This window comes from Eptatretus burgeri, chromosome 7 (assembly GCF_056783735.1).
Source record: "Eptatretus burgeri isolate ZD-2024b chromosome 7, Ebu_testis_v1, whole genome shotgun sequence".
In the NCBI taxonomy this organism is placed as follows: domain Eukaryota; kingdom Metazoa; phylum Chordata; class Myxini; order Myxiniformes; family Myxinidae; genus Eptatretus; species Eptatretus burgeri.
The window spans coordinates 23,548,238-23,565,291 of NC_140967.1; the positions used below are offsets into that span (position 1 = coordinate 23,548,238).

The window sequence follows — 17,054 nt, forward strand, 5'->3', positions numbered from 1 at the left end:
ATGTAAGAAAAGAATCGACATCGAGAATTACCTTTTACCACCATGACGCCGCGGTACTTGTTTGACTTCACACAACATATGAACAGAGCCAACATCACAGCAGAGCTGTACCGTCACAATGCCATTGCACTTACGTAACATCACACATCCATACAATGTGAGTGGGAGGCCCATAACCACATTGGATAAGAAGACACTAGAGTACTAGACCATGGTGCAAAGCTTCCAGCATGAAAATACTGCATCAAAAGGTAATGTTTATTAAAAGGCACCTATTTTAATTTTTTTATTTTTGGCTTGTAATGCTCTCACTCTCTAAGAAGGATAGCAACTATAGAAGTACACCTAGGTTTGCAACATCAACTAACAGTATAGCCTGGTCGGTATTAAGGCAGGAACACAGCACTGCCAGTACCATGAGACCTTTTCTGTAAAAATGCAAGTTTTGCAGAGTCCTTATATCCACATTGCTCTTTAGTTTGACCACACAAGCTCCATTGCTTCAGCATGTGCAGCAATGACATTAGACTGCCATTTATAACAACAGGTTGTCTGTAAAATGAGACCGACACTTCACAATGGCAGCATGCTCCCTTTGCTTCAACAATTGCAGAAATGTCAAAGTAGTCCACAAAATTTGAAAGCCTTTATTTCAAAACTCACATCACACTGTTTATCTCGAAATATGTCGAGAGGCCATCTGACGTTCAAATCAGGTCAAGGCTGAACAAAATTCTTACATCTACAGACCCGAGCACAATTGTTTTGCCGCTATGAGTGTCCTGGATGTGTTATTGGCCCTCACAGGGTATTCGAGAATTTTACAACAAGAGAGAACCTGCCAAACCCGCAACATGGAAGGTTATTGAAAAATAAAAACTTATAGGTTAGTACACAGTAACTTTTGGGGGGGGGGGGTGGACCTCTTACACTTTCGAGTGAGTAATAAAATTGCAATACGCTCTCGTAATGGAGTTCCAAATGCAAACGAGGACATCCAGAAAGAGTTAAAACCAGAGCACGGCTGCATATTCCTCGTGGGCAGAACAAATCCGTTTGTCCATGGCAGCAGTGCAAACCAACTTGGGGTAATCACGCGGCACATATGTTTGGGCCTGGGGTGTTTGGCACACCCACACACCCTGGCACACCCTGGGGTGTTTGGCACACCCACACACCCTGGCACACCCTGGGGTGTTTGGCACACCCACACACCCTGGCACACCCTGGGGTGTTTGGCACACCCACACACCCTGGGGTGTTTGGGGCATGCTTGAGGTCCAGTCTGAGGACTCCAAAGTCGACACCACTTCTCCAGTTAAGGACTTGACTGGGTAGGGGTAAGAAATAAAATTATGTTTAACAATTATCATGTCACAAAAGTATTGGAACATTTTCATTCATAAAATGACAAAATGGTAATGGACTGGCTGTGAGAATGGGAATTATCACAGTTTTCAAGCAAATCAAACGCAAGCAGTTTAAGGAATATGAGACTTAAAAATTTATTGATGAAGTTAATGTTGCAACGTATTGTCTTTTGTTTTGGTAAACACAGTCGAGGCTCGTGGAAGAGCCAGTACTAGTACACTGAATGGATCAGGATGCAACAGGACAAAAGGAACAGTAGAGGGAGGAGGGAAATGCCAACAGCAGAGTTAAAGGCCAAGATTTAGTCAGACTTGGATGTGTAGAATGGAATTGGGGGCAGGAGAGGATGCATGGGGTGGACAAGATGGATGCAGAAGGAAACTCTCAAAAGCGAAAACTGGAAATTTGGAAGGAGGATGGATTGGTGTGGGGTGGGGATTAACGAGGGTAGAAAAGATCATGGTTTTGGATTGGGGACAATCTGAGATGGTGGTGCACAGCTGTCTTGAGAACCTGGAGGGAAGAATGAGATTGAAGAAGATGTGGAAGCTAGTTCCACAGGCAGAAAAAAAGGAGGAACAAATATATGGAGGTGAGAAGTGATCCTGGATTTAGGTAGTTTCACCAGGAGGATGATGGTGGATTGTGGACAAAGCAAGGAAAGAGCAGAGGGTGCAACACCAGAAAGGAGGAGGTCGAAGACAAAGACACCACCAATCTCTCTGCGATGGTGAAATGATAGGCCTATAAACTCAGCTTCATCGTGGAAGATTCAAATAATCTTGAAGGCCTTGGTTTCACGGCGTCAAGCTCAGCAAGATGTGAGGCAGGGGAGCCAGCCCAGGTGGGAGAGCAGTACTCCATCAAGTGTGGATGAAAGCCTTGTAGGTGGATAGCAGTTCAGGTGTGCCAAGGAAGGACTCTCTCTGCAAGATAGAGGATGCCCAGTGAGTGGCTGGCTTTGGAGGCCAACTTTGAAATGTGGTTTGCCCAAGAAAGATTATGGCTGATTGTGAGACCGAAGAGTTTGAATAACAACTTATCATGTCCAGAAGTCAAACATGATTTCATTTACAATGACAACAAGAATGACACTCAGTAGAGCACAAACTTCTGCCAGGCTGAACAGTTTACATTTTGTATCCCTCTGATAGACCAGCTCTGGATCCAGACCTGAACCAAAATCTAATCAGCATGTCCTTGTCACCTACCCAACTCATCCACCAAGTTTTGTCATAATCCATCCACAACTTTTTGAAATATCATGATATATATCGTTTTTGGCCCCATTTCTCAATGTTGAAGAATCACAATAAAAATAAATTAAATTCTGGTATCCAGATCCAGATTCGGATCTTCACCAAAATCGAAAAACTTCATCCTTGTCATACCCCCAACCTGTCCACCAAGGTTCGTCTGAATCTGCCCACAACTTTCTGAGATATCGTGCTATACATCACTTTTGGTCCAATCTCTCAATGGTGAAAAATCATTTAAACATTTATAGTATGGACATCTTCACCAAAATCTGACTATTTCAACCTCATCACACACCCAACTTGTCCACCAAATGTCATCCGAATCTGTCCATAACTTTTTGAGACATCCTGTTCACAGACAGATAAACACGAGTGAAAACATAACCTCTGTCCACCTTCAGTGGTAAACGTAACCAGGATGAACTGTTTACATTTTAAATATCACTGATCGGCCGGATGTGGATCCGGAACTTAACCAAAATCTCATCAGCTTGGCCTTGTCACCTACCCAACTCATCCAGATAGTTTTGTCATAATTGGTCCACAACGTTTTAAAATATCTTGCTGTATATCGCTTTTGGTCCGATCTCTCAATTGTGAATAATCACTTGCATAATTTTATTGTCTGGACCCAGAAGCAGATCCTCAACAAAATTGAATCAATTCAGCCCTGTCACACAAGCAACTTGTACACCAACTTTGGTCCGATTCCATCCACAACTTTTTGAAATATCATGATATATATCGTTTTTGGCCCAATCTCTCAATGGTGAAGAATCACTTGACAATTTGAATTTTTTTCTCATCTTTGGATACAGATACAGATCTTCACCAAATTCAAACCAACTATTCCTTGTCATACACCCAACCTGTCCACCAAATTTAGTCCGAATCCGTCCTTAACTTTTTGAGATATCCTGCTCACAGACAGACAAACAGGCAGGGGTGAAAACATAAAACTTTGTCCACCTTCAGTGGTGGAGGTAATAAGAGTACCGTAGGAGTTGGAGTCTCTCAAAACTGAAAATTGAGCAGATTTTTATTTTCTTTTTTCTTCTTTTTACAAGATCGAGGCTCATGAAGAGCAAGGTGAAGAAAGATGAGTTTTGATGTAAAAAAAAAAACTCAGTGTTGTATGACATGTGCAAAAGCAAGGTTATTGACATTACAAAATTTTACAGAGAAATGACAGTGTCATGTTTAATTCAATATTTAGACCCGATTTAATCTTTCCAGTAAGTTTTGCGGTGATAATGATTTCCAAGTAAATGGTAGTGACAAATGAAGACATCACTTGTTGTCAGGCCTCCAGCAGACGTTGATTGCCTTTTCTAATAGGGTTATTTATTTTACTCACTGCACGACAGCAGGATAGCAAATTGAAGTTATTCTGGTCGAACTGTATCTTCCAAGCCACATTCATTGAAAGCAATTTTTTTTACAACAAATTCCAAATTTGTATGCATGTTATAAAATATAAAAAATATACAATGGATGGACAATATAAATTACCAAAACCTTATATCTTCACACAAATATTATTGATACAAAATCCAAAACTGAAATTATTGGAGGAGTATAAGCACTTGATAAAATAAACTATAATTAAGCATTTAGTTTTACAGTAATATACAAATTGAAAACACTGCCAAGTTGTTTTCGACAACAACAAACGTTGAATTGGTGGTTCGAAATTTTAATTTCCAAAAGGCTTGAAAGCTCAGAGTTTCAACAAAAAGTTTTCCTTTGGCAGGGACTATATACAGCATGCATGTGTGTCAGATCTTTAATACCTTCTCAGGAAGGCAGTGCTAACACCTACTTGCAATAAAATATTCAGTTACAGTTATCCAGGTAAAATCTCATAATAGCTTTTTTACAAATTGTCCTTAACTTTGACCACACAAAGATTGTACTACTATCTCTGTCGACAAGAGAAAAAAACAAACAAACACATGCATGTACATATAAATAGACAGCCTTTGACAAAGTTAAATACTACCATGAAAGTGGAAACAAATTTTATATAAAATTCAAATGTCTGTATTGTATCGCATTCTTGTTTGCTATCTCCATCCAATTTGCGGGGCATATTTCCATGATTGGTGGGCACATGTGCACTGCAGTGAGAATACATTGGAGACGACATTTGGAAAAACATTTGCGTGAATGGGATTCTGAAATTGTTACCTTTTTCTGAAAGGCATGGGGGACATCTGACGAAGGCAGAAGACAAAAGATAATTGATACGCAGTGCACTGAAATCATTAGTTTGCAAACACTTAAGGGGCTGGCAGGACAGCTTAGAGGTATGTGCACTCACCTTGGAGCTGTCTAACCTGGGTTCAAATCTTCACCCAGCTATGAACTGTGGCCCTGTTGTTTCACATGCAGGGCGATGCATCAATGGATGTGCAATCCATCAGAAAGTTGTAAAGTCAGAGGACCTGGGGTATCACTGGAACCAAATTTCAAAAATACCAAGTTCTAAATTCCTACTCAAACTCTATCACCAAGACGTACCTTAGCAGGCACGATAAGTATGCCAAAACCTTCAACATGCATTGAGGGAGGCCTTCATCCTTCAGTGGATTGAAAACAGAATGATGATGACATATGATTACAAAATACTTAAGTCTCCGTAATTCAAAACATCAAGGAACAAGCAGCTCAGATGACCAACCTTATGATGGAGAAACTGACAAAGGCGATGATTCCAAGATAATAACGAGAAAGCACCTGAAAATGCAAAGTCCGTCCACTCTTGCAATCGGACTTCTTCTTCTGAATGCTAAACGGTACCTTTGACCTTTTGACCAAATTATTAATTGTCTTCTCCATATTCTCATAATAATACTTTGTTGAAAATTTGACGACAAAGCTCAAATGGTTTAAAAAACACAAAAAACATTTACAGCCCGGACAGACACAGACACACAGAAATGATTGCAAAACCCCGTCCCCCACGCTAATACTAATAAAATATGAGTTCCCTTCCAAGGAACTTTTACACAGAAGGAGGCCATGAGGCCCATAAAAACCTGTGCTATTATTACCAACGTATGGTTGTTTGTCTGTGCTCTGTCCTTTTTATGTGCTGAGCATCAAGCCAAGAAGCAGCACGTACCATTTTTAAAGTCTTTGGCATGACTCAGCCCAGGTTCAAACCGATGACCTTACATATTCAGAATGGATGCTCCAACCATTACGACACCAACAATGGAGGATTGGTTCGCACCTTACATCACAAGTATTCCAAACCTCTGGGCCAATACGAGACTTTCAAAATGATGTAATCCTCCCCAGGATGCTCAGGGCACATGTGCAGAAATGCCGAGAAATGGCGATCTTCTGGGCATGTGAACTGCTATCATGGATGCCGGTAAGGAATGTTATCTGAAATGACTCTCAACGCTTCTAAAATAAGTCGAAAATACTTGGATAAGTAATTGAGAGAAAGCTTGCATGTGCCTCTGCCCAACAAGAGTTAAAGGGAGACCGTCCCTTATTGGCACAAAATTTGGTCTACCACGTTATTGTAACACACTAGATCAACGTCACAGTAAGAAATTGCAATTCTTAGTCAAAATGATGTTCGAACAAGAAATAACAGCGCTCTAGTCCATCGGCGGGGAGAGGGACTCAGCTTGGCCTCCTCCCCTGCACTCCCTCGTCATGCTCGAAGGTGAATTATTTGTCGGGCATCAAACCAATTGCGTTCAAGTTTATATATTTAGTATGCAGAATGGAAATTAATGTACCAAGGGTCCTCAGTCTTCACAGGATGACACCATCGCATGTAGTCATCGCACAATCCTATACGGCCTCAAACAGGGAAATGAGACCATTTGGCGCATCATTTCCGTGTTTCATTCTATGGTTAAGTACCCTCTCTCCTCCGCTTCACAGGTACTTACTTATTGGATGGGCAATTTCATCCATTTTGTAAAGATGCAATCATCACTTCTATCGAAAAGAAAGGTTCTAAAACTGATCCCCTCAACTACAGACCTATCTACCTTCTCTCCACCATGAGCAAAGAAATATAGCCCATCACTGCAGCTCCACTCAGGCAATAACTATCCCCATTCTAATTCGCTAATCCTTGACAACTAGTTTGGCTTCTGACTTGGCCAGTCCACCTTGAATATGTTACACATTCTTACACAGTGGATGGATGCATCAAATCACAAAGTCCTGCTTCAAGCCTTTGACACTGTCTGACATGTGGCTTGACTTCTAAATAATCTTCCTTTGCTTGTACGGACCTCCGGTAGATTGTACCTGTTGCTGTGTTTGAGCCTGGGGAGTAACTGCCTGAAATTTCACTTACAAAGCTTTTGTCCGTAGCCTGATGGAGTACTGCTCTCCCCTCTGGGCTGGTGCTCCTGCCTCCCACCTTTCTCAGCTTCACGCTGTCGAAACCAGGGCATTTAGGATCATCGGCATCTCCCGCAATGAATCTGAGTCTTTGGGCCTCTCACTCAATCACCGCAGGTTGGTCGGTGGTCTTTCTGTCTTCTACCGTCTCCTCTCCAGCCTTGCCGCCGCCCCCGCTCTCTCTGCGATTTGTCCCCACCACATTTCCACAGGGTGCTCAAGGTCCGCCAACAACCCCCTTCTGGGAAAACTACCAAAATCACGAATCTCTGCTCACCTTCACTCTTTCATTCCTCTTTTTCCCCACCTTTGGAATAAACTCCCTCACTCTATTCTTTCCCATTCTTCCCTCGAGGCTTTCAAAACAGCTGTTCACCACCACCTCTTATCATCCCCCATCCAAATCCTCGATCTTTTCTACCCCCGATAATCCACCCAAGCCCACTTCCTTCAATTCCCCTGCTTTCTTTCCTCAAAGTCCCTGCAATGTCCATCTTCTCTTCCCCATGTTCCCCGTCCCATCCCTCTCCCTTCCACAGATCTCCTAATGTGTCTGTTCCCCACTGTTTTGTTCCTCCCACTCCCGCCCATCTTGTCTCATGCCCCCTTGCTGTGCGTTGTGTGTTTGCTCTCATACGAGCCTCGACTTGGTATACCAAAAATAAAAAAAACTATCTCTCCAGGTTTGTCCAGACATCTTTGTTCTTTGTTCCTTTCACATTTCTTTCTACTTTTTCACATTTCTCTTGACTCATTCTAATTCTTGCCTTTTCTTTATTTATCTCTTTCTTTATCCATCTGTCTGAGGAGAAGTGAATTATTGCAGAAACTTTTGTGTAAAGCTCACTTGGCTGCACCTGGATGGGTTTGAGGGTTTGGAGTAGTGGCTGAAACCCGAATGTTTTCCAGGTTCCTGATTCCATCTTTGCTCTTTGCTTATCCGGGTTCCTTCTGATGTCTCCAATGCAGCATTTGGTCTTCTGTTTGATTTGGTATGCAGAGTTACATGCACAAGTGATTGTCTGATCTCATTTAAGTGGAAACATCAGGTAGCACAAATTGGTATCCTTTCTCATGACGTTTCTCTTTGGGATCGACATCCACAAGGCAGCATCTTAGTTCATTCATTCATATTGTTATGGGTTTGTAAGCTGGGTCACAAGTGGCCTCTCATACCCACTTCCCAACCTTTGACCCTGAAGCTGACGGGCCGCACATAACTCCGCGGCACGATGGGTTGCTAAGCACCCACAGCATCTGAGACGATTAATTTAGGTAGCATTCTCACATCCAATTCCCATGTTACCTTCCTGACGATTTTAATCCCCCCATGCTTCCGACACCCCACTCCTACAAATCAAGAACGGACGAGCGGAACCATAAGTGGGCGTCAGCTAGACTGACCATTGTGAAACTGCAGGGCAAAACTCCCATCCACTATTTACACACAATAGTGTCTAACCAATAGAGAAAGAGACACTCGGGCAGGTTGAGAATGAAAGTTCATGTTAACACCATGTGTGATGGTGTAATGCGCCGTGTGGGGAGAAATGCAGTGAATGCTTCGTAATGCGTAGAGGAAATCCCGAATGCGAGTCAGTACCTCTACTCTGAGCGGTCGAGGGGGAAATTGCTAATTGCTCTTTGTGTGTTCCAAGGGAATGATTAGAAAAGGGAAAGCAAGAAAAAGATTGTGTAAATCAGTGTGTAATCGCCGCACGTCCAGGGAAAGAGTTATGCGGCTCGTTTGCACTCGCTCCCAACAGAGCCCATTTGCGCAGTGGCTCGTGTTTACTTGGCTTGTTCCTTGAGGACTCCTTCTGGCTCTCTGGTTCCCTGGACATACACGACCCGGAGATCTGGGCTACTCGGACTTGTAAAGCCATCAGCCAAGGCATGGCCGAAGAGCCGACCAGTATCCCGGCATAGCTTGTTGTTAACAGCACTGCCTTCGCATTGGAGCACGGCTCTTGCCTTGCAGCTCTCATTCGCTGTGTCCCCTGGCTGTGTGTCAGAGTTGACAGCCAACCCGCCCAGATGCGGTCCTTGTTTCTTCGCCGGGCACTGGATGTTCCCAGCCCTACCGAGTGATGTAACTTTGGTTTTGCTTTGTATGATGATTTTGTGATGAAATGTGGGTTTGTGTGTTGCAAGGTGTGTTTGGATGTGCTGAAAGGAGGTGCGGGGAATGAGAGAGATTAAGAAGGATGGGAGGGAAAGAGAAAAGAAGGAATATAAGGCAGGGGATCCAGAGAAGTGTTACAAGGGGATTTCAAACCTGCAACATAAACACAATGCATTTCCCTGTCCACCGATACAAGGGGAAAGATAATTATCTTTATAATTATTATAATCTATCTCACCAACATACTACTGATACATGGAAACTTCAGGATTCCTTTATGTGTTTGATGTGACTCCATGGGGTCCTCCAAAACCACAAAAAGAATAATACATGGATCAAGAATAATGTAGCTCCTGTGTGATTGTCTTTAAAATTTTCTGTCTTCCCATGACAAAATGGGAATCCACCACATCAATCCGGTCTGTAAAAAATGCCACCTCACGACCATTAATTTGGCCTTGTCTATACACCACATACGCCCTTGCCGCACTTCCCGCCACCCCTGCCGTGTGTCCCTTCCTGACCCGAATGCATGTCCCCCTGCTCCCACCCCCCTTCTCACAATGCATGTCCCTCTGCCTCCACCATACATTCTCCCACCTAAATCACATGTCCCCCCTACCTTCATCATGTATGTCCCCACACCTCCATCATGCATCCCCCCACCCCCCACCTCCACCGTGTGTCCCACCCACTTCCACTGTGCGTTCAACCCCATGCACCACCCACACCTTCTGTACATCCTGAGGTATTACAGGAAACGCCATCTTGCAAACATCAAGAAAGAACTCTCCAATCAGTCTCTTCCTCTAAGCCTTGGGAGCATTTTGTCATGTCTGTCTCAGGTGTATGGTCCACTACCTCACCTGCCTCACCTCAAATGGCGTTACTGGCGGAAAGGCAGAATGTCTAAACTCTGTTTGCCTCCAAAATTTGTGGCCTCAACCCATTTTCTTCTCTCCTCATATTATCCCCTCATACCCACTGTCTACTAAACTCTGTGTACTTCTCACCCAAAAAGGTAGAGAAAGTTCTGTCCAGCCTTAACCTGCTTTGATGAGTGATGGGCCCAGATGGCATCAGTGCCCATGTTCTGAAATTCTGCTGTGCCATTATTGTTTCAGCTCTGTCTGCCATGTTCAGACTGTCCTTTCTTGGTCGCCTCCCATCATTCCTGTGTAAAAGGAAGTCAGAAAACATCACTCCTGTCTGAAAGGAGGATGCAGCAACAGATCCTAACAACAACAGATCCCAGCTTACTGGCAACAGGTCAGGTCAAGTCAGGTATGGGAGCATGCGCCAGAGCAGCGCGTCGCTGCGTCCACTTTCCGCCGGTACTCCAGGGGCCTCCGTCTGTCCATCCCCAAGGCAGATGCCTGGCCCATCCCCCTTGAGATGCTGATCAACCTGCTGCAACCACGAGGCACGTGGTCAACCCATTGGCCTCCTCCACTCACGAGGCTCCCTCGCTGAGAGAATCTGGTGAGTAGGATCAGTGTCAGAAAAATGAGCCACACGTCCATACAGCCGCAGCTGATGCTCACGGACTATGCAGATAACAAATCTCATCCGAGTCTCTCTCAGCAACTGCTCATTGGACACAAAGTCCGAACAGTGATAGCCAAGGATTCTCCGAAGAGACCTGGTACCATAGGAATTAAGTCTCCGTCTCAGATCCCTGGTCAGAGTCCATGTCTAACATCCATAGAGCAAGACTGGAAGCACCAATGACCTGAAGACTCGGACTTTCATTCTCCCACACAAGTACCGGCAGCCCCACACCCCATGATCCAGTGAATCCATGACTCCCCAGGCCTGACCCAGATGTATGTTGACCTCTGGCTCACAGCCAGCAGAGACAGGAATACTACTGCCAAGGTAATCGAATCTCGCTGTGACCTCAACATCCTCACCACAAACAGGTACAGACAGGATAGCAACATCCAAGATGTAATTGAAAGCCTGGATCTTAGGTTTGACCCAGGAAACCCATAATCCCAGCTGCTCCAACTGCTCATTCAGCACCTCGAGGGCCGCCAAAAGGATGTTTAGAGTGTCCGCAAAGATGACTGCATCATGTGTGAAATCAAGGTCAGAGATCTGGACATTCCCAAATGATGCACCACAGCTAGATCTTTCCGACATCCTCCCTCGAATCCAGTCCGTGCAAGTGCTGAAAAGTATGGGGGTCAGTACACACCCCTGAGGAACTCCAGTAACAACTGAAAATACGTCAGAGATGCTAACACCACATTTCACAGCACTCTCAGTACCAGAGAATAGTTCAGACGTCAGATCGATCAGTTTTGTTGGAACCCCACGAAGACCAAGAATCCTCCAGAGGGCATCCCGATTCATTAAATCGAACGTTTACAGAAATCAATACAGGCTGCCAAGCAGCCCCTGCCTAAACTCTCGTCTGCATTCAGTGAGGACCCGAAGAGCAAAGATACGGTCAATCGTTGACCTCTTTGGTGTAAAGCCTGACTGCTCTGGACACTGGTGCTCAAGGAGATGGTGGCGAACCCTCTCAATAATTATCCGACTAAAGACCTTGCCCGGCACTGAGAGCAGCATCACCCCTCGGTAGTTATTGCAGTCTTGGCGACCACCCTTCCCTTTCCAGAGAGGGACAACAAGGCCCCTCTTCCAGTCAGTTGGGATGAAGCCTGTGTTCCAAGCAGAGCACAGAACTACATGTGCAGCATTTGCATTTCGGTCGCAATGACATGAGTGCAGCATTTCCACCAGCCTTGAGAAGTTCAGCATGGATGCCACAGATCCCTGGAGCTTTACCCCATTTCAACCGGTTTACCGCAGCCTGTGTTTCCACAAGTGAAGGAGGACCACAGTTGATTGGTGGGTCAGCAACAGTTATTATAACACCCCTGACATCCAACTTAACAGCTGGTGGATCAGCCTGGCACAACCGCTCAAAGTAACTGGCCCAGCGGGCCTTCACTTCAACTCCTCTGTCAAGGGCACACCACCCTCTGCTTTAACTGCAGTACTCCGAGGGACGGGCTTGGACGAACGCATTGCGCAAATTCCCCTGTAAGCAGGATGAGAATCACTTGACCACAGGTGATGCTTCACCCCCTCACAGATTCCTCGCACATAGGCCCCCTTGTCCACCCTGAGTGCACGTACAGTTTTACGCCTCAGCTCCCTGAACAGCTCAGCTATGCGATTCAGCCTGGCCCTATGACTCTGGGCAATGGTATCCAGTGTCCCTTGAGAGGCAAAATTCTTATTTACCCTCCGGTGAGTTCTAAGACATCTACCGGGAACATCAAGGACGGTGGTCTTGAAGGCACTCCACAACTCTTCAGGATCCCCCAAAGCACCCAGACCCCCAAAATCTCCACCCAGCCTGTCCGCAAACTCCTCAGCTACCCTCTCGTCCTTGAGCTTGCCTACATCCAGCCGAGACTGGGATGGTACCATTTTCCTGGATTTAAGCTGAAACTTAAGAGTTGCTACAACAAGCCGGTGGTCACTATTGAGGAACCTGGCACTCCGGTAGACCCTGCAGTTCTGGATCATTCTCCAGCGACCATCAATGAGCACATGGTCTATCTCCTTTGACCCACCACCAGCGTTGGAATACCAAGTCCAGTGATGAGCTTGTGGGTGCTAAAACCATGAACCAACCTGAAACCATGAACTAAGTCCATGACTTCTTGAAAAGTCAAGGCACTTAGTGCTCTTCTGGTTCATAGTTGCAGCCCCATGGTGACCAACACATTTCTCGTAACCATCCCTATCAGTACCAGTGGATGCATTGAAATCCCTAAAGACGAGAAGAGTATCTCACCTGGGGCACTGATCAACCACAGACTCGAGCGTGGCATAGAATGTGTCCTTCACAGTGAGATCATTAGCCTCAGTCGGAGCATAAACAGAGACCATGGAAATGACACCCAAGGATTGACGAATCCTTAGTCTCATAATACGCTCGTTGAACGGTGTTACCTCAATTATCATTGGAATCAGCTTATTGGACAAAGTTACAGCAACTCCTTGGGTATGGTAACCATCAGAGCGACCAGACCAATAGTAAGTGTAACCACCCGCCATGATCTCGCCGCAATCCTGTCTCCGAACATCAGAGAGTGCTGCAATAACGATGTCCACACGCTTGAGCTCAGATGATAACAGAGACAGGTGATCATCCTCTCTTAGGGATAGGACATTCCAGGCACCCACACAAAGGGACTGCCTCAGGTTAACCCAAGGAGACCGCTGTCTGGTGGGCGACACCTCAGCACCACTCCGACACACTCTCCTGCAATCTGTCCCGGGAATTTTACCCCATGGTTTCCCTCTTGTCATCAAAGATTGGGGGCCCCGAAGGCTTTGCCCCAATCACGTCATCCGGTGAGCTGCCCTGCGAAGGGAAGCTGCACAGGAGGTACTCCCACGGAGTGGGTTTTCAGATTTTCTTTTCATGCTTTTGGAATGTTTTGCGGAATGAAGGGTTTTACGGTGGTCGGAGTGCAAATCCTGCCACCACCCTCCTTATAAAAAGTAACGCAACTGCAGGAGGACGTCCGCAGACACAGTCGGGCATGAGATATGGATGGCCGTTGGCTCTCAAGGAGCTCCTCTGCCCTTTGACAGGTTTTGTTCTTCATCCTGCTGGGTGTCCATATCACACACCCTCCTCACCAAGAAACTTGGTGGGGGAGACGGTTTAGTCGCTGACAACTCAACCATGGAACAGGTTAGTACAGGTTTACATGGTACCTGTAGCAAGTCACAGATCTAATCTGACCTGGCTTGACATTCAACTGAGCTGACTCTTGGGGGGAATTTAACCAACTGACCTGACCTGACCAACTGCTGCTGAATCCCTTTCATCTGACTAGTCATCGTTTGGGTATTCTCCGTAGAGCTAAGACATTCCTGAGCCACTCCAAGCTCATCACAGTGTACAAGGTTTTCATGCAGAGCGATTTTGATTCTCGCTTCCAACTCTGGAGTGGTGCTCCTGATTCCCACATATCCCCTCGTGAGGTCATCAAACACAAGGCTTTCCACAGCATTGATCTCTTAAGAGAGGGCTTAGATTTCAAAGGCCTATCACTCTCCCAATGGTAGTGAGTTGGTCACATCTTTGTTTTATACAAGCTTCCATCTGCCCTTGCTCTTCCTGCCTTCCTACTATTTCCCTCTGCAAGCTTCCCCAGGTCACACACGGTCCTCAAGAAACCCTCAACTGAAAACCATCTAAAGGTCTCGGCTGGCTGCCCACTTTCATCATGATTGATTCGTCCCTTTATTCTTCTGAATGTGGAATGCTCCCCCTGAGTCCGTTGTCTCATCTTCTTCACTTCAGTCATTTAAAAGTGCTGCCCATCAGTACCTTATTTCCTCACTCATGCACATCCATGATCTCTTCTACACTTGCTGGTGTTTTCCCATTCTGCTCCTCTCAAGGCCATTGTTACTCGTTTTTGACATTCCTCCTCCTTTCCTCCTTGTGTGTTTCCATCTCCCCAATATATCCTTTTGTGATTTGTAAACCTGCTGCCCTTTGTCGTTTAGCTCCTCGAGGTTTTGTTGGGCTGTTTGTCATTGCCTTTCCAGCTGTCAGTCAGGGCAGGAAACAGAGCATGGAGTGGATTCTCCCCAAGAGTTGAGCTGCAGGCTGTCTCCCGTGGTCCCATATCATCTTGAAGTCGCACAGGTTATTTTGTTTCTGGAATTTGGACATTCTTGGTATTTGCATTCCCGTTTTCAGTAAAGTGGGACACAGCAAAAGATATTAGTTTCTTTTCACCAATTCTCTCAGAGAGTGAGCATTGTGTTGCTTCCACAGTTTTATGATGACGTTTTATGCAAAACAGGCCTGTAAAGATGATAAACCTCGTCTATCCCGAGTTTTGATGGTGGGTGTTCCAGGGGATATTCAGAGTAAACCAGAAATACATTATTAGCCATCACCTGCACAGCAGGAGATGGGGTTTTGCAACCACTTCTGTGTGTGCGTCTTTCTGTCTGTCCAGACCTTAACTGTTTAACCACTTGAGCTTTTGTTTTCAAAGATTTGACCAAAATGTCAAAAGTACCGTTTAGTATACAGAAGAAGAAGTCCAAATACAAAGCTTTGCATTTTTTGGGCATTTTCAGACGCTTTCTAGTTACTCCTGCATTGATGCTGAGAAACCAAAGCTCGTGTGAATTTTGCCAAATCAGCACCTGACATCCATTGATGAAATGCCTGCAATCTGTGGTTAACAAATCGATGGCCTTGCGCGTTTCCACTGATAAGGGCTGAGAGCCTATTGCTTCTTCTAAATAGGCATTAATCTTTATTAAATACAAGCGATCAACACAGGAGCGAGCCATGATGTCGTTTATCTCAGCAGGTGCTTAAATCAAGTAGGCCTATGTATTTCTTGTATCAAACTGGCTACTTAATTCGAGATCCACAACACCTCTCACTCCGAGCCTGATTGTCTTCTTCTTCTTCATCTTCCAAATGGTAGCTTGGCTGCCAGGTAGCTATCATTTATGTTGGGCACAACTGTGTCACTGATGCTGTGCCCCAACACCAGTACAGTGGTGCTCATTTCACCAACCTCAGAAGGATGACAGGCTCAGTCAACCGCACCTGGTGTTAATTCAGCAGGAAAGATGGCTCAAACTCGGGACCCTAATATCCCAAACCAACCACCCTAACCACTAAGCCAACACCAGGCCGAGTCTGCTTGTGAGGCCGTCCAGTTACAAATAAGTCAAAATTAACCATGAATGCAGACATCAACGAGATATATCCGCTGCAGGCATTGAAGATATCAAGCATATAACCATTACCAAGAAAGGTATACCAGATATGGGGTGGGAAGTAGGGGAAAACTTGCACTCACCCTACTTTATGGTATTATAACCACATTTAGAATGTACTGAACCATTAATTCATGCTCGAGTACATGCTAAATTTCCTTGGGCAAACCACATCACCAAACCATTGCCCCAAGCATTTTGGTAGTCTGTGAATGTACTGCTCCCTGTCTTTTATCTCCTCCATGAGCCTAAACATCTGAATTAAAGAGTGAAATTCAAGTCACATCTGAAGCTCCAAATATATATAATTTATATATATATATTTATATATATATATATATATATATATATATATATATATATATATATATATCTTCTTCTTCTTCTTTCGGCTGGTCCCGTTAGGGGTCGCCACAGTGGATCATCCATATGATCCGCATAGTGATTTGGCACATGTTTTACGCCGGATGCCCTTCCTGACGCAACCCTGGTCGCCTCTTACGACACACAGGGATATAATATATATATATATATATATATATAATATACATATATATATAATATATAATATATGTATATATAACTGGGCTTAGTGGCGTGCGCCTGTAATCCGGTTACATGGAGGCTTGGGTTGGAGGATTGCTTGAGGACGGGAACTCTGCGCTGGGCCGCACTATGAGAGGGTGTAGGGCAGCCCGCAATCATGGCGAAACCCAATCCTTATCCCTGTGTCGTAAGAGGCGACCAGGGTTGTGTCAGAAAGGGCATCCGGCGTAAAACCGATGCCAAATCAGTATGCGGATCACAACGGATGATCTGCTGTGGCGACCCCTAACGGGAGCAGCCGAAAGAAGAAGAAGATATATATATATATATATACATATATTTATCTTGCCAAAACGAAGTTTTTGCAAGATATGTTAGTCAGCTTGTATGGTTTTTTTTGTTTGTCTGTAATCACGTATAAAAAATTCTGCAGAGCACAGTTATAATTGGAAATTTTTGCAACTTCGTATATCAGAGGCCTATAGAGGTCCCTTTCAGCGCATAAAATTTTGAAGGTCAAGGTCAAAGGTCAAGGTCACTTTGTCACAAATCAGGGGAGTGGACGAAACCCTTATTTTTTG

The 17,054-nt window shown here is 44.9% G+C and overlaps 1 long non-coding RNA gene across 1 annotated transcript in view; it reads right to left on the reverse strand.

The window, feature by feature from the left end:
• Positions 1–1,194: 1,194 nt before the first annotated feature.
• The window catches only part of LOC147022824 (uncharacterized), a 16,834-nt gene continuing 974 nt past the window's right edge, over positions 1,195–17,054 (reverse strand). Inside the window, exon 3 of the long non-coding RNA XR_015059709.1 lies at positions 1,195–2,297. This is a non-coding gene — a long non-coding RNA (uncharacterized LOC147022824). The remainder of the gene's footprint in view (positions 2,298–17,054) is intronic.